The following is a 25,205-nucleotide window of genomic DNA, read 5'->3' on the forward strand; positions in this document are numbered from 1 at the left end:
ATTGGCTTTAAACACTTTTCACAACATCTGAGAGTTGAACCTCTAAAACAGCATGGTGGATGGGTTGGAAAGTAAAACCCTATTCCAACCCTGCCCTCACCCCTACTCTCTGAGCTCTAATGAGAAGGCAGAAAAGAAGTTGGGCAATTAAAGAAGAGCAAAGGCCAAACGGATCATTAGCTCCCGAGCTAAAAAACAAATTAAGTCTGGCTTTATCCATCCCAAATATTTCCTCCAATGCAAAGCCTAACTCACAAAAATGAGGGAGGTGCTGGTTAGGAGTTAGGCAATGTGCTAACTTGTATATCTAGAGATGGATAATAGGAAGTGGGGCCCCCTCCCCAGTAGCAGGGAGCATTGTGTTCATTTGGTCAATTCACCAAAACTCAGGACCATCGGACAGCTGTTTGGTGTTTCTTGTGAAATGGACTTGGGCCCTGGCCAGATGCTAGTGGACAGATGTTCACAATACAAAAACCTTCATGAAAATAGGGGCTAATTGGCACCTTCCTAATGATCTGAACAAATAAGGCGGGAATGGGCTGGATCTGCCTGTACCACCTCAAGGCCCATGCCTGCCCCTCCAGCCTAGGGAGGAGGCCTTGTTGGGAAGCTGAGCTTTCTCCATCCTCCAGGACTTCTGGTTCCTGGGCTCCCAGACATAAACGCTGCAAAGGGATACTCAGTGTGTGTGTGTGTGTGTGTGTGTGTGTGCTTGGGCACATGTGCTTAACCACGGAAGCCTTTCAAGAAGGTGGGCAAGTCAAGGGTTGACCCCCACCAACGCAAGTCTTGAAGTGCAGAATTTTCTCCACGGATTTGGTTTCTGTGCAGTAGTCTTTGAACAAAGACATCCTACAAATGATTACATATTACCTTCCTGTGAACCCTCAAACAGAATGTATATGCTTCATTTCAGACTTTTAGTTGTAATTGATCAGTAATAGCTGCAACATAATTTTATTCAAAAGTTTAACCAAAGTTAGATTAAAGTGAGTATTTCAGGGGCAAACTGGTTTGACAATTCCCCATTCATAATTAGGTGGACTTGCGCCTACTTGTAAAGGCTACAATTAAGTGTCTTTGATTTCAGCTGTCTTTTTAGTGCCTGGGGCACTTTTGGAGTAGGAGTTCTCTCCTCTCTTTCTCTCAATTTTACAATTTGGGAACAAACTCTGAACTCCTGGCCTATTACTAATCGAATCTGTTACCCATTTAGAGAATGACAAGTAATGTTTTTCTAAGGCAGGACATAGTTTTATAATAGGTGATTGACTACATTTTTACTGATGTTATTGTTCATTGTTTGCCATGGACTCTGATCACATACAGATTAGGGCACAGACAGAGACCCTCTCTAAACTCCTGTAGCCCCCACTCCCAACCACACTCATTTTAGCCTCCTTTTCCAAGAAATAAAGACCTAAGGCGGAGGGGAGGGGGGAATCCATCTCCACCCAGACCTTCCTTAAAAAAAAAAAAAAAGAGTCACTACTATACTAACCCAGTTGAAGGACTAGACATATTTTGCTAGTCGTTGCTATAGTTATTTATCCAAAAAAATTATAGATTTGGTTGAAGCTATCTCACGTTGAGTGTGAGAGGATATCTTAATCATGGTATTCATCCTGATTGAAAGTCCCTGGATTTTTTCCCCTAACATTTTACTCTCAGGATTTCGCCTTCCCATTCTCTAGTGTGGCTCCTGCTCCCATGAATGAAAGGCAGCCCCGACTAAAAGAGCTAGAATATGCCCAGCAACCAGTGCTGGGTACTATTGAGTCCATTGTTTGCTCCCAGCACTGTGGAGCCAAATCTCATTTTATAGCACAGTGTGTTCTAGGAATTCCACTTCATCTGTACAACAGACCTTCTCTAAAGCTTTCCTCTTTTCCCTACTGGCCTCTGTCACGGTCAGCGCCACACAGTCCTGCGGCAGGCAATTAGAATTCACTTCCCTCCCAGGCTCCGCTCTCCCTCATTTGCAAGGGACCACAAGGCATCAGCTGCCATATTAAACAGACGCTAATGACACCAAGCGTGATCAGCCAAAGCAGCTGACGTGGTGGCGTGTTGAAGCTTGAATCCCTTTGAGGGACTGAACTTGGAGTTCAGAAGTGGTCTTCCTACAGGGGTTACACTGAAGCTGATAAGAAATTCGGGTAAAATTATACTGGATGGATTTTCAAGCGCTTAAAGGTAAGCAAGATGACTGTCTTTAAAGTGAGCATTATTTATAGAAGTTTCCCAACACAGGCACAAAACTAGGCCTGGTATCAAGTTATATCTACAGGGTGGGGCAAAAGTAGGTTTACAGTTGTTCCTATGAAAAATAATACAATTAATAAATCATAATACAAGAATCAACTGTTTCATGCACTCACAACTGTAAACCTACTTTTTGCCCCTCCCTGTATGTTATATTTGAATGTACGATATATACTTAATTTTTTAATCCATAGTTTTCAAAGCATTTTTGCGAATTAGTAATATTGTCCCCATTTTCCAAGTGGAGAAGTGTTCTTTGGTGATTGGCAGGGATTCTTGGGAATGAATGAATGTCCTCTGGAGCACAGCCGACTCCTCCTGGACCCGTGTCTATGCCGGGAACCGCTCTCCTCTGGAGACAGGGTCTCCGTCATTGCCTATCTACGTCTACACCCAATCCACATTAACGTTTTATTTTTTTTTTAACTTTCTAGCATATTTTGGCAATGGTTGAATGAAAATATTTTCATTTCTGTCACATCTGGCAACATGTGGCACCACTTATGAAATAATTTTCTATTGGATTTTTGTAAAATTGCCCCATTAAAACACTTCCTGTAAGTAAGTGTAAGTGTGAGTAATCGTCTCCCACTGATTTAAGGGTTGAGAGAGAACCCGATCTGCAGTCGCAGGTTCAGAGGCTGACTGGCACCGTGGACGCCCCTCCCAGTAGAGAGGATGGGGCCTACTGCTCTGCCTAGGCGGAAGCTGGCTGCCCTCACTCACTCCAGGGCTTCCAGCAGCTGTGCTGAGAGATGGCGCAGAGCATCATCCGAATGGGCCCCACCTTGGAGGATTTCATTGAGTACCAAATCATTAACTGACCCACAGCGTGACCACGTAATTAGTGCAAGGCTTTTCAAAGCTGTTTTATGTGCTACATCATGGCACCTACCTTTGCCCTGGTTTGGAAAAAAGAAAAGAAACACTCTCCTCTTGAGTGAAAAGATAGTCAGTGTAAAGTCATGTGTTCTTGTCATTTTGCCTAAATGTTGTGGCAAAAGTAAAACACGCTGAAAAGGACGATTGGCTACAAAATCCCTTTTTAAAAAGAAATGTGAACGTCAGAGGAAGCCTTAGGCAATGGACACAATACTTTTACACTGTCTGGGAGGCATTGAAGAGTAGGCACAAAGGCCACGGCTGGCCTCACAGTGCTCTCCAGTTTCATCGGTAACTCTGACTGGGGCCAGTGACATGTGGGCAGTGGTTGGCATGCCTACATTTTCTGCGGTCACCGTTTGTTCAGATGAATACAGAAAACTGAGTCAGGATCTATGGACAGGATCCTGTGACAGACCCTTAGCAGAGTCCTTGTGGAAACATCAGGCAGGAACCTTTAAAGCCTTCCCCTGGCTGTCAGAAAGGTGATGGCTCCTGATACTTTAGGTTGTCAGTCCCGGCATTCTAATTCCTTAGTGGGATTATTGATGTTGTTGTTGTAGCATGTCTGTGTTTAATTGCAAACAGAAAACTAATAGAGCAAGCTTGTTGTGATTACATCCTCTGAGATACCTCTTCTATCTGAATTCAATGACCAGGTCAAAACTTAAGGGTGGGTGGGAGCGAAACGACATTAGCAAACAGAACTATGTGTACCCTGCAGAGAGGCGGGAGCCTGGATTCAAATCCAAAGTTCACCACTCACTTGCCTGTGACACAGGCAAACTACCTAACCTCCTGTGCCTCAGTTTCCTTCTTTGTAAAACCGAATAGCTATAGTGTCTGCCTCACAGGGTGGCTGTGAGGATTAAATAAATCAATGTGCATAAATTGCCTTAAGGGACTATTACATAGTAAACACTAGATATGTATTTTCTGTTTTTACTCTTTTCCCCAAAACCATTTGTTCATGTAAGCATGCTGATGAGGCATAAGTTGCAAAGTGTGTGAGTGTGTGTGTGTGTGTGTGTGTGTGTGTGTGTGTGTGTAGAATATCATTAGAACTGATTCTACACTTGAATTGTAACATGGTCAAATTTGGCTTTTGTTGCCTACCTGATCATTCTGACACCTCTACACCCGAAGTTCCTGGTTATCACCCCTTCTCCACCTACCCCTTCAGGTATTTCCTACCCATGTTCTCTTTGGTCATGGCCTATATCTCATCAAGGTGATGTTTTATGAATTCTACAAAGCCATTCACCTTCCAGGTCCCCAAGAACATACTATACTCTAATATCTTTGCACTCAGTGTGACCTGCTAACCCAAGTCCTCTTTTGACAATGTTGGATTTCTGCCCTTAAGGGTGAGAATTGCAGGCATGAAGCTATTTGGGATAATGCGTTGCCAAAGACCTATCTTCAGCGTTGAGGCTGGGAATCTACAGGCATCAGATGTCCTTCAGGTGACTCTGATGGTCAGTGAATTTTGGGAACCTCTGTTTTCATTAATGGTTCTGAAAAGAGCATTCTTCATGTGCGAGATGATTAGAGAGCCAAGCTTTTATCCCAAGGTTTTGGTGCGCACCAAATGCTGCATTTTATGCATTGTAAAGCCCCGGGTAACCTCAGGCACTGTTCTCACTGTTAGATGCAGGGCACTGGGCTGCTGTGGGAGGTCTTCAGACCACAGGGCACAGAGGTGTCTGCTGGGCACCTGCTAAAAGGGCCTTGGGAAGCTGGTCATTTGAGAAAATCTCTCCTTCCATCTCACCTTTGCTTCTGCTGTGATTCAGTAAACCCTGTTAAAGGCCAGCTTTCAAGCTAGGCTTTAACTGACATGGGGGTTCTCTGTATCAGTAGATATTGTTAACATTAGCACATTTAGAGTATTATTTCACAGAGCTGGTTTCAAGTTCAAGAACTAAAAGGTGGAGTAATGGTGTCAGATAACCTCTGAGAGGATCATTCTCTTAGTAATCTCTCCTTTCTTAAAATAACCCAGACATTGCTGACAGCGTGAAATTTGTGACCTTTGGTAGATATATTTATTTTGCTTTTAAAATAAAACCAAAGAGGCTTAGAAGGAGCCATAAAATAAAATATTATGGAAATTAATGACCTGAAATAATTGAGGGATATTTATAATACTTACATTTTAAAATGACAATGGCTTAAAATGCCTCTAAAAAGAATAAACTCTTTACCCACCAACCCTGTTTCATTCAAACCCAGAAGAGATACAGTCCCTTATTTTCTATCTGTACAAGGTAAGGACCCATCACTGACTTAACCATGATCTTAAGATGCCCATTTAGAAGGCCTATGAGCAATGGAACGCATCCCAGCCAACTGAATAAGTGCTGTCACCTGCCCTCAAAAGAGCACTGGCCTTTGGCAGAGAGGTGTTTGATAGTGCACGGATACTTGTTTGAGCCTTCTGATTATTGTTTGTGTACCACTCAAAGCTCTGCAAACGTATAATGTAATGATATGGGGGAACACTCTCATGAATTTTGCATAAATGGTTTACTGCATTCCTGTTATTACTAGGAAAGTACTCACAAGGCGCATTCTGTTAACTATAATTGGATATTTATGCTTCATTAGAAGAGGAGGGTGTAGTTTCTCACCTATTATAAATAACATTATAAATAAAATCTTTTTTTTCCACATCTGCAGTTTCCATTTCTGTTTACTTCTGGTTTCACTGGTCAGTGCTGGCCGAGGTGAAGAGAAAAGGAGCCTCCCTAACCCCCCAATCAGAGGATGGGCGGCACTGAGTCACTGAGGGCCACGGCTGGAGCTGCTCCCCTGCTGGCTCCCTATCCTGCTCCTCCCCTATGGCCTGAGGGGTTCGTCTCCCTATCCTACTCCTCCCCTATGGCCTGAGGGGTTTGTCTCCCTATCCTACTCCTCCCCTATGGCCTGAGGGGTTTGTGGGACTCCAGTCTTTCCCAGGAGATAAACATAATCATCCCGATCCTTCTGCTTCTTATCTCCAGGCTTTAGCCTGAATTGAGTTCTAGTATCTGAGATCTCCATATGCTATGGGAGGTACAAAACAGAACTTAAACCATTATTAAGGCCAACCTCTCAGAATCCAAGAGAAAATTTAAAAAATATGTTTTTATTGATTTCAGAGAGAGAAAGAGAGAGGGAGAGAGAGATAGAAACATTGATGAGAGAGAATCATCAATCGAGTGCCTCCTGCACGCCCCCTACTGGGGATCAAGCCCACAACCTGGGCATGTGCTCTGACGGAATTGAACCCTGACCTCCTGGTCCATGGGTTGATGCTCAACCACTGAGCCACATCAGCCAGGCCCAAGAGAAATTTATTTTTTGATTCAGCCCTCAAGTGGTAGAGGCTTATAAAATAATCTCTTAATAGGTTCTTGGCTTTATTAAGGGAATTTAGTATGTGATTCCCTCCCCCTCCCCCCCAATTTTCAGAGACACATTCGAGATGATTTATCGGGTCCATTTTGTTGTTTGTTTATGACGATTTTGATTTTTAGTTGATTCATTGAGAGCCTGAATTGGAAAGTGCTTATTTGGTCTTCCCATTAGCTAGCACTGAGAACTTTTAAATTAGTGGTTTGGATACTGTGTCTACAAGCTCATGCTTCAGTTATTGTACACTTCTTTCTAGAAGTAAAAAATTGCAGGCAGAGAAGGCCAGACCTATCGCACGGTTCCCTTAGTTTCCAGGGCAGCATTCATGTAAGAACAGAGTGTAAAATGTTTCTGGATAATGACAAAACCTTTTTGATTATCCATTATGGTTTACGGAATGGAACTCTTGTGAAGAGCACTGTTTTAAGGTGAATTGGAGCCGTACAAGCAAAGAGAATAAAGTTGCCTTATACCTTCTGCTCATTTGGTATAATCTGTGGGCAAGATTTGTTTGTTCCTGGCCTCAGTTTTGTACTGAAAAGGAGATTTTTTGGAAACATCTTAAACCCTCCAGCTGAACAAATTACATCAATGAAAAATGTATTACCTAAGCACAACAGTAGATTTTGCATGGTATACACCATTATATTTATAGACTATAAATTAAAAAGAGCTTTCAATGTAACGCAAATGCTAGGAGGCCTGCTTTATATTCTTGACCATCAAAATCCCAGGGATATATTAGCAGCCCTTGCAATCTTCCAGAACCACCTGCAAAGTTGTCTGTATAAAATAACACGTACTTTCTGTCCTCCATGGCAAGAGCTTGAAACTTCCCTCCATTCACCCCAAAGCAAGTTTTCTGCTCCAGTGTAACACGAAATGCGATATTCACTGAAACACACCATGGGCCTTGAGAACCACTGTTGAGCTGACTGGGACATGGCAGCTAAATGGACAGGGTCGGGGGAGTGCCAGTCCTCCCTGGAAGCAAGCATTAAGGTCCATAAATCAAATCTCAAGTATGGAAAAGAAGAAAGAAAAGAGAAAGCTGTCAAGGGGGTGCAGGCGTTATAACTGGCCCTTGCTATTCTGTAGTGCCCAGCTGTGTTGAGGCCCACAGAGCTTTGAAACCAATTCAAGATACATCAAACCCAAACTAGACAATGAGGTTCCAGGGCTGCCCGACATCCCTGTCTGCAGGTGTGAATGTAAGTGGTAGGGTGGATGGCCTTACACAATCACCATGGTAGCCAGGAGCCAGAGTTCCCCGAACAGAGGCATGTCCGGGGATAAGGCTCAGCACTTTGGAGACAGCATTCATTAGTAGCCCCTAAAAGCACTTGAGCCACTCTCAAAGAGTAGCTTACAGATTGCAAGGTTCTGGGTATAATATACCTTGATTAATCGTGCTGATCATGTTCCCTCCTTATTTGCAGAATGCTTTACATTCACGGGTGTTGACTCAAGGGATCATTCGGCTTCTTTTATTAAGTACCAGACATATAGCAGTTTACATCATTGGATTTTCTCCTGGTTTAGATCCAAAGACATTATTAGCCAGCCTTAATGCTCACTTCTTAGTAATCCTGTTATGAAATAAAAGCTTCTGCTTTAGAAGCTTCCTTAATAGATATGATTTTTTCTTAATCAGCACATTACTTAAAGAGACATTAATTAAATAGTTAAGTAATGAGAAAAAAAGATACATACTTTGGGAAACAAAGCCCTTTTCATCTTAACAATATATAAAACCACTATGTTCTAACAACAGACACACACCCAGTTTGCTGGCATTTTAGGAGTTCATTTCATATGTTTGAATATTGAAAAGTAAACAAATATAAATGTAGATACATTTAGAAGGTTTAGCACACCCATGCCTTGGCTGGGAGTCCACTTAGGGTGATCTGGAAGAAAAGGATCAAAGCTAATCTTTCCATAACATTGGCGGTGAGGTTTTCAGAGCTACACCTCTTAGGACACTTAGTGCACATGCCCAGAATCACCTACCATTTCTTTAAGGCACTAGAATAAAACGACTGATTTTTTTTTTCCTAAGGATAATAGATTTTTAAAAATCCTTTTAAAGTTTTCCTATAATAGCAGGAAAAACTGATGCAAAGAGCAAACAGGATGACTAAATGGAAATCAGGCCACAAGCCTAAGGGAAAAAATAGGTCTGGAACCAAAAATAAATTGAATATATAACACCTCTCCATTATGTTCCTTTTCCTTTTTGTTTTTCATGAGAATCTATATTTATGGAAAAGTCGGTTGACTGCTTATCAGGCTGAAGCTTGTGTTTGCTCAGACTCGCCATAATGAGTAATAAAAAGAGGCGGGAATGGCCGAAGTGCGAGGAGGTGGCATCAGGGAAAACGGGCGGGCTCAGCATAGTGTTCAGCATCTGTTTTGAGAGCTGCATTTCCCCTGCTGCTGACCTGTTCACTGGAGGCGGGTTAGATGAGGATCTGTATAATGAGTATGCGGGGCTTTCCAGGCAGTCCGGGAGGTCAGCTGGCTCCAGGGAAGAGTTCCCAGCAGTTACTTAGTTACAGCCTTATCCGGCTTGACAAGTGATCTAAAGCCTTGCTCCTGAAGTGTGGCCCTCCAACCAACAGCATTAGCATCACCTGAGAGCTTATTGGAAATGCAGATGCTCAGGCCCCGGGCTAGAAGGACTGGAGGTGAATCTGCATTTTAATAAGGGGGTTGGTGATTGGCATACATATGGACATGAGATAAGAGGACCCACTTAGGGTGTGGGGTGCAGACATGGGGTTGTCTTAGGAAGAGGACAGCTATTTTTAGAAAGCTAGCTAACAGCACTGTAGGGATGTGGTATCTGTTGGTAGTTTATCTCTGAAGATGTAAAGCCATCAAAGTGTCTCGGGAAGTTAACTTGCACCCTGGCATGCTTGTAACCTGTGGTGTCACGGAAGCCTAATATTTGCCTAATAGCCCCAAGGCCACGTGGGCAAATGGAGCTGAGACAAGATCTGGGTGATAAGAAGAGCGACACTAATCTCAGTGGCCTTTAGGATTATGGCTATTGTCAGGTTTCAAAACCAAGACTCTGCCCTTGGTTTCTAGCACGTACTTATTAGTGAAACGATTTGCCACGTTTTATTAAAGCTTCCTGCTTTCAAAATGCTTTACAGCCCTTTAAAAACAAAGTGACTCATCGCAACAGCCTCATGAGATAGGAGATAGCTCGTGACGCTAAAAGGCAAATGAGGATTTCTGCCATCACCCCTGCATTTGGATGGATGGCCCACCTGGATGGGGCCATGTAGATGGCAGGACGGATAGATGCCTCTGTTCAGCGCAGATTGCTGCCACTCCCGAATGGCATCTCCACGCCCACAGAGAGGGAGTAGGTGGGTCCTTGTCTGTACGTGGGCTGCCATTTTCCAGAACAACCAAGTTTCCTGTAACAGTGGAGGGTGGGGCTGCAGGTAAGCCCTCTGCCACTTCAACCTTTTAGGCCAAAGTCTAAAAGCAATAAACACCAACCTAGAGAAACATTGACCAGAAATGGTGATATCACAGTAATTACAAATCTGTTTTTGTCTTTGTAATAACATTTTGATATAATGATCTCAGCCCTGTTTGGCAGGCAGAAGCCAATCTGAGCGTCACGGGAGGCCTCTCCTAAGAACCATATGAGGAAACTGCCAACTAGGCTGTGCCTGACCCCGGGCTGGGAAGGAGGACCGGGAAGGCGATTTCTTAGCAATCCCAGAAACCAACTCTGTGAAAGAAGGACCACCCATTGTGGTAACAGTTGGAAGGAGTGCCTTCCACAGCAATAAACCAGAAGTGTAAATATGTTGCTGAAAGAAAGACTCGTCCATGACCAGCCTTCCCAGTACTGGTTATTTCTTGGAAACATTAGGGAGCAAAGAGAATTCTTTTTTTCCTATTGCTATCAAGGTTCATTTAATCTGCCATATAATCAAAGGTCTGTCGAATGTATTTTAAGAGCTGCCCAAAAGATGAAAGAATTAAATGAAGAAGTAAAGCAGAAGGGAGAAGCTGTGGAGTCTGCCAGGAGCGTGAAGAGGGCTAGCTTGGGCCTAGATTGAACCATATTGGAGACCTGATCAAGAACATGGAGGCTTGGCACATTATCTAAATGCATACTGGTCTTATCATATGGTCCCATTTACTTTGTCTTCTTCGAGCACTAACTCCTATCAGCATGTGGGAGTGTATTTCTGCTACCTAATCTGGGCCAAGCAGCCCTGCAAAGCCAGGAAACCAGTCAGATTATAAACCTCTGGAGAAGATCTAGCAAGTATCACGTGCTAATCAGTCTGGACCACTCACTCTGAATTAAAAAATGATACTCTTGGCCTTATTTAAAACTGTAACAAGCTTAGATGTTAAGCCTTTTATATTAGTGGGCATTTCTGTATAGCCTGTTATGTTTCAAGAGAAATGAGAATTATTCAGGAAGAAGATCGTATTTTCAGTAGGAACTAGACCAAGAGAAAAACAAAAAGTTGAGACATCTCTACAGTTTTGCAGACTACCCTCATGAGAGGTAAAGTAGTGGGGTGTCAGATGATAAAGAACCCCCCGCCCCCCTGAACTGGGTCATTTTGCTCACCTGCTGCTACATAGAAGGGAGCAGGAGAAAAAGGGGGTTTTACTGAGCCAACGGGTCTTGTGAGAGATTTGCAAAACACATCAGGGAAAATTTAGGTAGTCATGAAATAGAAAAACAGCACCTCTATGAATGAAAGGAATTCAGAGTCATATCAGAAAAACCAGTCATCATCCCATTGTAGCTGAAAGATGGAACTGACATGTTCTTGACACAGAAGAGCTAGTATTTTCTGAACTTAGGGGGAAAAACCCTTCCAGTTCATGATTTGCTGCTTGGGCTTTGTGAGCACTCAAACAGAAATACAGGCACAGAATTTCAGGCTTCCAAATGGGAAACGATGCTGTCTCCAAAAGGACAAAAACTCACAGGGACAGGGGTCAAGTGGTGCTAGAGCCGCAGCTGCTGGAGGTAGTGGAAGTGGTTGCCAGTCCCGGGAAATGAAGACATGGAGACTGAACAAGTAGCCTGAACAGAGGAGACCCTACTGCCCTCACTCTCGCTCCCTATGCCGTTCCTGGTCCTCCAAGCATGGCACAGGAATCAGCTTTATTCACAGTTTAAAATGACGACAACCCCCACAAGTTCTATGTATCTGCAAATGGTCATTCATTTTCAAATAAATCCATATTATTTTGGAAGCCTAGTAGTGTGATATTTGCCTCTTTATTTGCTTTTTTAATTTTGTTTGTTTTACTTTTAGTTTCTTTGATACGTTAGATGCATGAACCCATTTTGCTTTTCAAATTCCCTGTAGTCTGAGGTAAATGAGAGGGGAGAAAACAAGTTTTTTCTGAACCATATTAATGAAAGATAAAGGGACACTCGGAGTCCTTTAAAAAGGCTATCAAAAATGATGTCTGCATATAAAGAGGTTGGGGAGGGGTCTCCTGGGGAAGAAATAAAATCTAAGAAGAGGCAAGAGCAAATGCCGAGTGTCCTTTGGAAGATAGGTTATTTCCCAAAGAAGTGTCCAGATCTCTGATTATTAAATACCAGAATATTGATCAGTTATGGTAGCAGCTTCAGTGGGTGGCTCCTAGATGATTTGGTTAGCAAATAACAACTGTGAAGGATATGAGAAATGATGATCTCAAACTCCCTATGCAAAGTCTTAAAAATCCCACACCAATTCCTGCATCTCAAATGAAGAGGGGATAGAAAGAGATTCTAATTTTTGATGGCTCTCCAGGCTACCCTCTCAGCAGCAGGGACTGGATCCTCAGAAAACAGGGAAGAAAATGCATGGGTAACCACCAATGCATTTACCAAGATATGACATGTGCTTCTGCATATGAGACCTCTTAACCGGGTAAATAAAGCATCTTAAAGAACTTAAGATTTTCTTCTGCCCTAGATACCAATTCATGTGTAAGATGTTACCAAGTTCACTCTAACTGTTAATTAGCATTTGAACTTGTAATGACAATAAGATGAGCTTGGTACTGATGGGATGAACTTGTGTGGGTGGCCTCTTAGCACAGGAACATGCACAGTAATTAACCCTTTATTTAGTCATGTTAGTCTGGAGTTGATGCCTTTTAAGAATATTACTTTCAAATGTCCTTGGATTCTAGTTATCATTTAAAAATAAGTAATAATAATTTTGGTGACTGTACCTTTCCCCTTGCACCCCACACAATAGACATAATAGGACTTCTGAAAGCAAACACAACAGATTTAGATTAAAGGCCTGTGGTATTAATTTGAATTCTGATTTTGAATATTTAAAGAGCACGGACATCGCTTCTCGGCCTTTTGGCTAAGATCAAGTGCAGTATCTGTTCTTATCAGTTTAAAGTGCACGGACACAGTGATCATCACTAATTAGCATTTTGTGTAGCCAGGCCAGCTTGTGATTCAACTGTTTTTGTGTTTACCCTCCACCCCCACCACTCATCATTAATGATCCACATGAATGGTACCTTGCATTCCCAGCCTGACAAAGACATGGTCCAGACCTGCCTCCTTTATTTGGCCCCAATTAGTATCAAGTGGGGCAAAACAATCTTCCCTATAAGTTGCTTACGTTGTCATCAACATAATCATTAATACTATCATAACTGTGAGTTTTATTGTTTTGGGATGGATCGAGAGCATTGCGAAGTTTGTGGTACAAAAGTTCAGTGCTGCTAATGGAAAATTTTATTTGCACAGGACTTTTTTCTGTCTGCATTCAGCCATACAGAAATAAATATACTGTCATCTAAGTGCCAAAAGATGCTGATCTGAAGTAGAAGTTGTTGGCTGGTACTGGTGCCAGTCTGATGAGAATAAACTGCCAAGGCAGAAACAAAAATGATACTTTGGGCCAAGTTTTCTCTCTCTCTCTCTCTCTCTCTCTCTCTCTCTCTCTCTCTCTCTCTCTCAATTAGTTATGTAGCACATGCATACACAACATCAGTATCTGTGAAATACGAGGGATGCCTGATTACAAGCAAAGAGGGAATCTTGGGCAAGAGTCTAGTGCAGCTGGATGCCCCACCCCTTATCTTGCCAAATCATGGTTCTGTTAGAGAGAGAGAGAGAAAGAGAGAAAGAGAGAGAGTAAAGTGACATGTGGGAATGATGGGGGAGTTCATTTCTCCTCGATGTGAGAGTATGACAAGGGGCCAGTACCTCCCAGTAGAAGTGAGTTGAAACAGAAGCTATAGCCCCAAATCAGGGGATCTTTGTGAACACCTGAAGCAGGAATTTATCCAGGGATAGAGACCTCCGATATGGTGGTGACTGCACACAGGCAGGGGCAGAAAACGGCCTCCGTGCTGGAGTTTATAATGATGATGGAGTCCAGTTTTACCATAATAATTTTTATACTCACCTACTTTAAAAGTGAATCAGAAGCATGATAATGGATACTTTTCCCAAATAAAAAAATACACCTAATGCATGTATTACTATTATAATAACTACATGCCCTGAAAACGAGTAGTTGAATACTATCACATATCTAAAGAAAATATCAGACTAAGCATATAAAAAAGACCAATATTTTATCTAACCAAAAAGTTACAGTGTAAGAAAAGGAGTTTTATAAAAATACACAGTTTAGCATAAGAAAATGAACAAGATGAACTTGAGACAGGAAGAAGGACTTAACAGAACAACGAATTAGATCAGAAAATTCTCAAGAACACTTACCACACTAAAAAATTAACCAGACAAAGCAATATAATGCCTTCTATATCTAGCGTTAGTTTAAGGTAGCTTGGAGAGAATAACTGATATGACTGATGACTAAAATAATTAAAACTGTGTATAAAAATCAAGAGGTTAAGAACTTGTAGGACAGAAGTAAAATAAAAACTGAAACCAAGTATATGGACTTTAAAGACCTGTAAAACATTTTCATCTGAGCATCTACCACTGATGAAAATGGTGTTAATTCTAGTAGTGAAATCAAGATGTTGAAGGAAATCCATCAGTTATTTTACATTTATGTGTGACTGAGGGTCAGCATTAGAGGAACTGCTGAGATGCACTGCAATGAAAGTCACACGGTCACCATATTACCATCCTGGGAGCCATTTCTTTGGAGTATAACCTCCGAGTATGGAAGGCGCTCTGCACGCTGCCCAGCACTGCTGCAGGGGTGAGACGATTCTTACAAGCAACGACTCTCAATGATTTGTTTTGTTCTCAGATGGCAAAGCAGAGAGAATGCTTTTCAAAGCATGTCAGTTTATGTGCCTACACAATAGTCGACAGATCTTCACCAGCCTGAGAATCAGGAATGTGACACACATTCCAGGCGAGAGACCAAAAGCAAACACAAACTGCAAAAGCGACCCAGTGTCACCTGCAGCTGTAGGAAGCAGACCTGCCGCGTAATGTGTGCCCAGGTCATCACAGTTACACTCCACTGCAAAACGCTGAAGGAAGCAATGCTGTTTGTTCTCACTTCCAGAGGTGGGCTCATTGTTTTGGTGCAGTCATGGTCATGTGCTGCTTAACATCAGGGATACATTCTGAGAACTGTGTCTTTAGGTGATTTCATCCTTGAACAAACATCACAGAGTGCACAGACACACCTTAGGTGGAACTACACACCTAGGCTACGTGTTGTACCTCCATCGTATAGGCGGTCTGTCGTTGACCAAAATGTCATTATGAATACACTAGAGGCCCAGTGCACGAATTCGTGCACGGGTGGGGTCCCTCGGCCTGGCCGGTGATTGGGGCCATCTCGCCCAGTCTGGGGTGGGGGGGGGAGAGGGACCATAGGAGGGTGGCCAGCCAGCCAGGGGGAGGGACCGCGGGAGGTTGGCAGGCCACAGGAGGTTGGCTGTGGGAGCGCACTGACCACCAAGGGGCAGCTCCTACGTTGAGCGTCTGCCCCCTGGTGGTCAGTGCATGTCATAGCGACCGGTCATAATGGTCACTTAGGCTTTTATATATATAGATAATGAAGAAAAATAGGCTTATGATTATATAGTGAAGAAAAGTGTGCTTGCCTTACAGAACACATAATTGAAAATGTTACTTTTTGTTATGAATGACTTCCATAAAAAAATCCTGGCAACTCCAAGATTAATATAAGTACATGAAAAGCAGCTTTTAAGTAGTATAGTCTAACTTATATAACAGGTTAAATAACAGACAAAAACATCACAAACTGTTGTTGCAAGTAAAAGCACATCTAACAACACACTGAAATTCTGTTCCTCTGAACAGAACTATCCTGAGAGCTCATGGAAAGTGACAGTGCCACAGAGCTTTGGAAAACATGGAATACAAAGGGCCCGAGAGTAACTCATTATCCCAGCACTCTGGGTGGCTCCTCACACGTGAGGCTGACATCTCAGGACAGTAAGTGGCATTGCATCTTTTTTTTTTTTTTTTAACCCTCTCCTGAGGATATGTTTCTATTGGTTTTATAGAGAGAGGAAGGAGAGGGAGGAAGAGAGAAACAGCGATCAGTTGCCTCCCATATGTACCCTGACCAGGAATCGAACCCACAAGCCACCTGGCCAGGGCTGGCATTGCATATTGGTTATCCACCTGAATTACATGAGGACACCCACGGGTCATGGTACATGACCAGCAATAAGTTATTTGGGAAGATAAAATGTTTTTAAATAACCAACAAAGCCTATTACTAATACTGGAAAAAACAAACTCAACCATTGAGCCAAATAGATGGATAAGAGGTATAATATTCACATGTGAAGACAACAGATTGTTAAAGTCCTATGAACCACTTGGCCCAAGTTTTTAAGAGTAGATTAAAAAAATTAAACGTTCTGTTTGCGTGACCTACCTGAATTTATTCCCCTTATGCTTACTCATATACCATTGTGGTTATTTTTAATATCCATTTTATCTTTTTTCCTCTCTTCCCCCCCCCCCCCACCCCCTAAAACATTAAGATTCCTGAGAAGGTGAAAATGCCACTACCACTGCTCCTAGTAGTACCAGTCATAGTAACCAATGTTTATATAGTGCTTGCTACACTTTCACTTAATCTCTGCAGCGACCCCAAGGGCACATGTTACTGTTATCCACAGTGTTTAGTCGAGATTCTGAATGATAAAGGGATTTTTTTCCCTAGGTCACAAAACTGGAAAACAGTGCTAGGGGTTGCGGGCCAGACTGGGCTGATGGCAACACCCATGATCTGGTCCCCACTGACCCTAAACACTGTTTCCCATGCAGGGCAGTATGGGAGCACCAGGACATCCTCTTGTTTATTTGTGAAGGATCTGTGTTTTTGGACAAGTCACTTAACCTGAACAGGCCACGTCTTGTAGACAGAAGCATTAGATTAGATGTTCTAGCTCTGTATTACCCCCCGCCCCGCCCCATCCCTTTTCAAGAAGTGGATTTATTATGAATAAATGCTATAGTTTCCTATGGATAGATCTGAGTGAGCGTGTATGCACGTGTGTGTGTGTGTGTGTGTGTGTGTGTGTGCCTTTTGTGTGTGTGAGAGAGAGAGATTGTTGCCAAAAGATTTTAATCAAAATCACAGGAGTCAAAATACCTTCTAACTGCTGTTGGGGCTGCTTCTGGCTAGGTGGCTATTCCGCATCCTGGGCTGCTCTTATCATGGACTTGATTTTAAGGAACACCTATTCTTTTTACTTTGTTTTTCAAAAATGCTAATATATTGTCCATCTCGCCTCTCCTAATAGCCCATGAGTCTTAAACTTGGAGCCAGAAAAGCACTGCCTTTGTAAAGCACAAAAGAACACCAGCTTTGTGGATTTTTTTTTTTTTTTTTAAGAAAAATCACACGAGGTCTGAATGAAAAGCTCCTGGGCCATTCAGAGGCCGCTGCATTGTGCAGCTGTTCTGACTCTGCTGAGAGCCCCTCCGCGGCGGACAATGTGGTACCTGGAGGAAGCGAGGCACAGGGCGCTTATTCAGGAGCCGCGGGCCCTGGGATCCCTGCCAGGGTCCTCTGGAAGCTGGGGGGCCTTCCCCCCGCCCCCCCCCCAAACCCTGATAAGCATATGGCAGTGTGTGGTTGCGTTTTGTTGTTCGCCTGCCAGCGTTTGTTTCACAATTTTATTGCAGCGGCGTCTTCCCAACACGCTGGCACGTAGGGGCTTTCTGTTTTCCTGTTTGGGTCCCACCTCCGTGATGTGGACAGGGAGACTTTGATTGGTCATAGTCCGCTCCGAGTGAGCAATGCCTCACTGTGGACTGAGTTCCCAGGACTCTGGCTCCCTGAGACAAAGTCTCTTTCTTCACCAAGCTGATGGTAAATATCTGGTCAGCCTCATCTATTTAGAACCAGCCAAGCAGGAATCCTAGTGCTGGGGAGAAGATTCTTTTGTTTGTTTGTAAGTAAACAATGGACTCCACTCTTCCTAACTAAAATTAAATTACAATCACTCTTAAAATAATACCGAAGAACTAATCTAATTGCAACAGGAGGGTGGAGGGCGTTGAAGGCAAACTCACTGGTGCTTCACTTCTCTGTTTAAAGGGTGTTCTCCACCTGATAATTCTGGAGAACTTTTTTTATGCAGAGGAGATTATTATGTTCCTTGCAGGTAGACAGAGCTGTGTGAACTAAAAGCCAGGTGGGCACCTTTTTCTGAAATCATTTCCTTCTGGGAACATAGGATTGAGTTATTTGGGGGTGGGCATTATTTTTTTTCTTAGTGTTTTTAAGAATGCCTAAAAACGAAAAAGCTGTGCAAAATGACTTGCGTGTCTTCTCGCTTTAGAGTGGTAAAAAGACCCCTGCTTTCAACAGCCTCAGTTAGGAAAATGTGCAGTGATGCAAAATCCAGGGAGTGGCTGTAATGTTTTACAAAATCATTTCTAGGAGGAAACTCTTAAGCAGAAGCTCCTGTAGTTGTATCATGGCCTATTTAAAAGATGAATATTGTTGAAAGGTGCAGCCTGATCCCACTTCTCCCTCAGCTCAGCACCGGCCCCCTGGCACAAGCAAGTCGTCATCCTAAAAGGGGAGATTCAGGCCTCCAGCTGAACCCCAGCGGATCGGCTGTCACTCATCCTCTCCCTGAGGTTGACAGCAGCCTTCTTTCCTGAGGTTTGCATTCCCATCTGACCCTGTAAAGTCATCAGCCTCACTCCCCTGCCTTTCTGATTGGACACAAAGTCAGTATAACTGTGATGTTACCTTGATCACAGTTTCTAAATAGTTCAAAATCCAAAGATCACATGCCTATCAAGAAACTCCTGCTGCTCACTCATATGTGCTCACAACAACTTCCTTATACAACCGGGCCTTTTGCTCATCGCTGCAATTCCTATTCATCTCCACCCAGATCCTTCCTGTCTCCTTCCCAGCACCGTCCGCTGGGAAGCTAGCTTTGTGTTTATGCAGACTTGCTCTTCTGCACCCACTTGCTACCCAGCTTCCCTGTTTCCGGCCAGGTCAATGACCTTAGGACTGGGTCTAACTTTAGCTTCCCTGGCTGGGTAGGATTACCCGCCATAGTGGGGCTCACCCCTCCTTTGCACTCTGGACTCCTCTCAGTTGTGCTCGTGCTGACCCATGCCAGGCAGCCCTCCTCCAGGCCTATGAACACAATGTCTGTGGTTCCCTCATTTCCCCGTAATAGGTGTATTTGTATTACGCTAAGTGCCTTTCTCCTCCAGGCTGAGCGGCCTGATTTGCACACATGTAAACATGAGTAAGGCATTTCAAATGCTAGAAAGCTTAATGTGGATTCCCTCGGTTGTTCTTTATTGAGGTATGCCCCTGGTTAGGCTTCTGTCCTTCTAGAACGGCCTTCTGTTGTAAAAGTATAAAGTCTTCATTTGTTCACTCAATCACACAGTACGTGCCTGATTCGGGGCTCAGCACTGGGTGTCCAGGGGCGAATAAAAAAGACACGATGCCAAAATTCACGGGGCTCACAGCCTCATGGAGGCAGAAGATAATTTAACCAGTACCATTCGAGTCCATTCCCCATGACAGCCTGTGGTCTCCGGCATGAAGGGAAAGAATGGGGTGCCATGGAAAAGGGCCTTGTGGTGAGGGGTGGTGTGAGGGACCCACACAGATGGCTGGCCACAGAAGGTCTCTTCAAGGAAGTAACGTGAAGGAGGAGCCAGCCAGGAGAAGTCAGGGGAAAGAGCTTCCTAGTGAGAGGGCACCTCCGGGCAAGAAGGAGCTCTAGGGTATGTGGGGACCCAAAGCCTGGCTGGGATGTGGTGAAGGCGGGGGCAGGGCTCTCCGGAGCTGAGCATGCAGCCAGTTTAGGGATGTCCACATGCTGTTCTGAGTGCCCGGGGAAGCAGTGAAAGGGAGTGATGAGATCTGACTTACGCTCTGTACACAAGAAGTTCAGCAAAACAGTAGTGGCAGTAGAGATGAAGAGAAGGTAAGGAATTTCAGCTGAGTTAGGAAGAATCAACAAGGCTTGCCAAGATAAAGCCTTTGGATCTGGCAGCTAATCATCAGTGGCCTCTTTGAGAGCTGTGTTGGTGGAATCACAGGACAAGGGGGCTTAGCTGTGGAGGAGATGGAGGGTTAAGGAGCAAATGCAGGTCTTAGCTGTGCAAGGTGTTTGGCAATGAGGAAGGACATAGCCTTCCAGGGAAGGAGAATGAAAGGTTTGTTGGGAGAAGGGAAACAGGCATGTCTGTGGGCATGTCACTGGATGGTGAGCAAATGAAAAGTGCTAGAGCAGGGGCAGCGAGGTGGGCACCCTCTGGGAGGTGGGGAGAATGGTCTCAGACAGGGGTGAAGAAGGGGTCATGTGGAGACTGGAGGGAGAAGCCTGGAAGTGGAAGAAGGAAAGGTGCGAGCTGATGGCCTCCTGGCCTTTGTTTAATCAGCCGGGTAGGAAGTTAGGCTCTGTCCAGAGAAGGGAAAAAGAGTAGCAAGGGTTTGGAATTCATCAATCCGGGGGAGGGGGGCTGCTCTCAAGCAAGAGAAAGCCCTGCAGAGCAGGTCGCAGCTTGGCGGAATTGTTTCGGAGCCCTTCCAAACAGCCAGGTGCCATCTTTTCTCCAGCAGTGCTGCCTCGCTTCAGAGAAAAATGTGCTGATGTACTTTGGAAAGATTTTCAATAACAAGGGCTTTCTAAATAACTTTCCGTTTAACCAGGGCATCATTCAACCAGAACGCCCTCTCCCAAGTATTCCAGTTAGTCAAAGTTTTACTGAAACATGTCAGCCCTGAAAAGTGCAGAAGGCAGCTAAGTAGGACAGACTAGAAAGGTGTCAGAAACCCCACATCTGTGCACAGAGCCACAATGGCAGGCCTCCGCAAAGCCTAACCCTTTCAGACCTGCCGTCCCGAATGCCTGGCAGCACCGCGGGTTACACAAAGGAAGAAACAAAGGAGGGAGTCCGCAGCCCAGCAGAAAGGCGTCCAGAGTATTCCGAGTGTGGTTCTTTAGGTGAACACGGCATTTTGAAATGTTAACTTCGAAATGAACCAATAGCTTTGCATAGCTTGAATGAACAGTTCAAGGGACCCAAACGCCCACAATGTTAGCAAGCAGGTGCCCTCTAGGATTGATTTGTAAACAATCCTGTAGGAATGTGGACAGTGCACACACAAGAGCCAAGCTAAGGTGTGTTTGTGAGCTGTTGGCAGAGGGCATGGAGAAACCCGATCCTGCACTTTGTAAATTATAAACTGTTTACACCTGTCATCTCTGTCTGGGTCTGGGCTAATGACACTTTAACAATTGGCTTATGTGTGACCGAGTGCTAAGAGCCAGGGTTTCAAAGCAAACACATCCGAAGCTCTGCCATTGATGTCCACTGGTGTCTGCGGGGAAATAACAAGCACAGTGACACAGGTGAGAGAGGACTTTTCCCAGCAGGCTGTGGGTATTTTTAGAAGGCTTGCCTTTGGAAATGTCTCCAGTGGAACGAGAGGGCCTTTACACAAGCAGTTGGGGCGTGGGCATGCAGTTATACCATCCAGAGGGACTCAGATACCTCAGAGACACTAACTGCTGGGTCCCACGATTCCCCCAACTAGAAGGGCCAATTGGAAAAGGCGGGCTTTAGTGTATCATATTAGAGTCATGTCCATGTGGCCCACAAAGCTGTGGTAGGAATTGTGTTCCCTCTTTTCTCCACTCCAGACCCTCCCCATCCTTGCCCCCAACCTCTAGTGAGATGCCCTGCATTCCGGCGCTGATTAAATGTTAGTGAATTTACGATTTCGGAAATGACTATGATTAGAGAGCAGTGTACATAGTAGTTAAGAATGTGGGCTTTGGAGCCAGCTTGCCCAGGGATCAAATTGTGCTGCCCCACTTACTAGTGTGTGACCTTAGGAAGTCTCCTCATCTGTAAAATGGGGATGATAATAATAGGATGCATTTCAATGTGTTGTTAAGATTAAATGAGTCATTATATGCTTGACGCTTGGAAAACACACAAAATGTTATTATTTTGCAAAAATAAATTACTCTTAGGCAGAGGAGCTCTTCTGAAAATACTCCACCTAAAATAAAGGCAAGCAGGGTTTTTTGGTGACTGATTAAGAAAGATTCTACAAGTTTTGCATCTTCAGTAGCCTGTTTTTAAAGGTAAAATTTTTAGATTAATATGGGTTTGTAATTTTCAGAAGTCCAATGGGTTTTATATAAAATTTTATTTTTTAAAAAACAACAACAGTACAAATCTTTTTTTTTAAAGTAAGTTAAGCTTGTTTGGCTGTTGTGACTCAGTGGTTAAGCATCAACTTATAAACCAAGAGAGTTTACCAGTTCAATTCCCAGTCAGGGCACATGCCCACGTTGTGGGCTCCATCCCAATAGGGGGTGTGCAGGAGACAGCTGATCGATATTTCTATCTCTTTCTCCCTTCCTCTCTCTCTAAAATAATAATAAAAAAACCACATATTTTTTAAAGTGTGAAATATTTTTAAAATAAGTAAAGTAAGTTAAGCTTCTAAAATATTTTTTCTCCAAAAAGAACCCCAAACAAACCCAGATTCTGTTACTCTTTGGAAACCAATTCACATCTGGGATGCCAAATTTCAGTCTTAATGCAGTATGGAACAGCTGAATGATAATTTTTTAACATCCCAGAACACACAGATTTCTCATGGGAACATGGGAAAGGACATTTATCTTTTCAGCTGCATGAAAATGAAACCCATACTATATTTTAGTGAATAAAAGAAAAATATATATGAAAACTTAAGGCCATGTGTAACAGGGAGTCTATGTAGCTGCAACATTGGAATTTGTACAATCAGCCTATTGTACAGATTATAATGTCCCTTACCAATTATTGGAAGCAATAGTGCCTTTTATATTAGAATGAAAGTAATGTAAACAGTGGTTATTTTCATTCTAATATACTTAAGATTTACAACATTTAATTCAAATGGATGTATGTGCAGCCACATTGAATTATAACCGCCTTCTGATTAGGAAAACGAAATGCAGCCCTCCAAGAAAAGGGGGAAATGCTGATGAAAATTGCTCACTTAATCCCTGGTTTTAGACCACACAACAGCTGCCTTCTAGCTGCATCTCAAGATTCTAAACTAACTGGTTGAAATATAAAGTACTTGGTTAATCCCTATTCACTCTAAATAGGTTCATTGTTCGCACTGGCCAGATTCTTTTTGTTTTGGTTGTTGTTTTACTGCCTGAGGTTAATAACACCTTAGACCCTGCCCACAGGCCCACCAGTACTGGCAGAGCCGTGGCTCATTATTATGCCAGTTTCACAATCAGAATCCATTAGTTAATTTAACGCAGTCAGAGGAAAACTCATTTATCTCCTTCAGTGTGTTTCACAGTCAACGTGACACAGGGTCAGGCATTATCTGGTGGAGGGGGACAGTGAAATTAAAGTCCCTGGGCACCAGCCGTTCTCGGCAGTAGAATGGATGATTATCAGGCTGGATATAATTATAGAGCCGCAGCCGTCCCCCGCAACACACTGGCTATCTGCCTAGCACAAAGGTTTAGATCCTTCATTTGTTGCAGGCCAGAATATCAAGGAAGTAGTCATCCATTTTTGTGTACCATCAATCACAACGTAGATAGGCAACTGCTGCTGTCTGCATTTTGGAAGCTTGGCAGCTGCTAAGCTTTTGCCTAGTTTTCAGAAAGGAAGATAGGACGCAGGTCTTCGGAGAGGCTTTTAGTGGCAGAATGATGACACCTCTGCCAGGATCCTATCGCAGGCTCATTAGCTGAGTGGATATTTGAGCCCAGCCAAAGATATACTCATATACAGAGTCATCTTTTTCATTAAGCTAATTTACCTGAGTTCGCTTTCCTGATGATCAGCTGCTCCTACAGTATCAGCTCCACTCTGTTAAGATAAATGAGGATTGGGGGATGGGGGTGTGTGTGGGAGGGGGACAAGAGGTATTGGCCAGCAAGGTACTGGGGTCCATGTGGTGGTGTTTCCCTTCCATTGGGCACTTCTAGAAATCCGCATTATATCCACAGGCAAGCGTGAAACACGGCAGGAAGTTCACGAAGGCTTGTTACTCACTTTTTGGTTGCAAAAGATGAAGTCGGGAAAATGAGAGAGGGACTGTGTGCCATGTTAATCACATAAAGTAGTATCCGATTGTGAAGAAAGGAAATGAAGAAAGGAAAAGGAAGCCGGCAGTAAGGGGTACACATTGCTGATGAGGTGTTTAACCTGTAGTGATCCTGGAGAGTGTAAATTGCTTTACAACTAGATTCACTTAGATGATAGGAACTGAAGGAAATTATCCCTGCAACCTCTATCCTGCAAGGAGTTGCTAAGGAAAAATCTGCATTCCCCCGCCCCCATCCCTTTTTTGGTTCTCCAAACTGTCTCTTTGTTCATTTTTTAATAAGCTTTTGCTTTGTGGTATTTAGACTTGAGTGTTTATTAAATTAATGACACTTGAATTGGACTTCAGCGGGTTAGAGAGATTAGTTAAGAGATGTTTGGATGTTAAAATTTAATCTTATCTAAGGATTTGTGGTCTCAGAGTTTACTTTTAACTGAAAGTTCTTACTGACTTTCGTGCCATGCTGTTAACTCTGACTGCCTTAAAACTAACAATTAGAATTCATTAAACCAACTGGTTTGACAAAGAGACATGGAACAGTATGTGGTACCTAGCCCGTTCTCCTAGCATGTAGCTAGAACATAAGCTATTAGGAGGGAGATGGACAAGAATTCTTTCTCCAACCTCATTTATAATTTCACCTTTCATGGCCTTTTGGGTATAAAAGATCACTTTCTGAAACTTCTTAGGTAAGAAATATTTCCCTCCATATAATTAAAAAAACATATATGCCCTTCCATTAAGTCATTAGAAACAGTTTATTTTATTTAGCAAGCCCCAAATCCATTTGTTTAATTTGGCAATCATCATCTTTTGGCCATGTTCAGTTTTCTTTATCCAGCATTTTGCAAGATCCAACTCCACCCATTTTTAGGGCAGAAATGTTCAATTACTTAGTTCTGATGACAAAATGTTTAAAGCCAAGTATGACTATGAAGAATTAACCTCTGTTTGAATTGATATTTTGCTGGTACGAGGTTTAAGTAACGATTTCAACTTCATTGTCAGAAGTTGATAAAACAAATATCATCATTTCACACCCGGGGAAACCTGGGCCAGCTACATCTTTCTCAGTTC

General features: G+C 43.2%; 1 protein-coding gene across 2 annotated transcripts in view; it reads left to right on the forward strand.

The window, feature by feature from the left end:
* SEMA6A (semaphorin 6A) overlaps positions 1–25,205 on the forward strand; it is a 125,804-nt gene that overhangs the window by 19,191 nt on the left and 81,408 nt on the right. The gene's annotated exons all lie outside the window — the stretch shown is intronic.

Source organism: Cnephaeus nilssonii, assembly GCF_951640355.1.
Source record: "Cnephaeus nilssonii genome assembly, chromosome: 2".
Lineage (NCBI taxonomy): Eukaryota > Metazoa > Chordata > Mammalia > Chiroptera > Vespertilionidae > Cnephaeus > Cnephaeus nilssonii.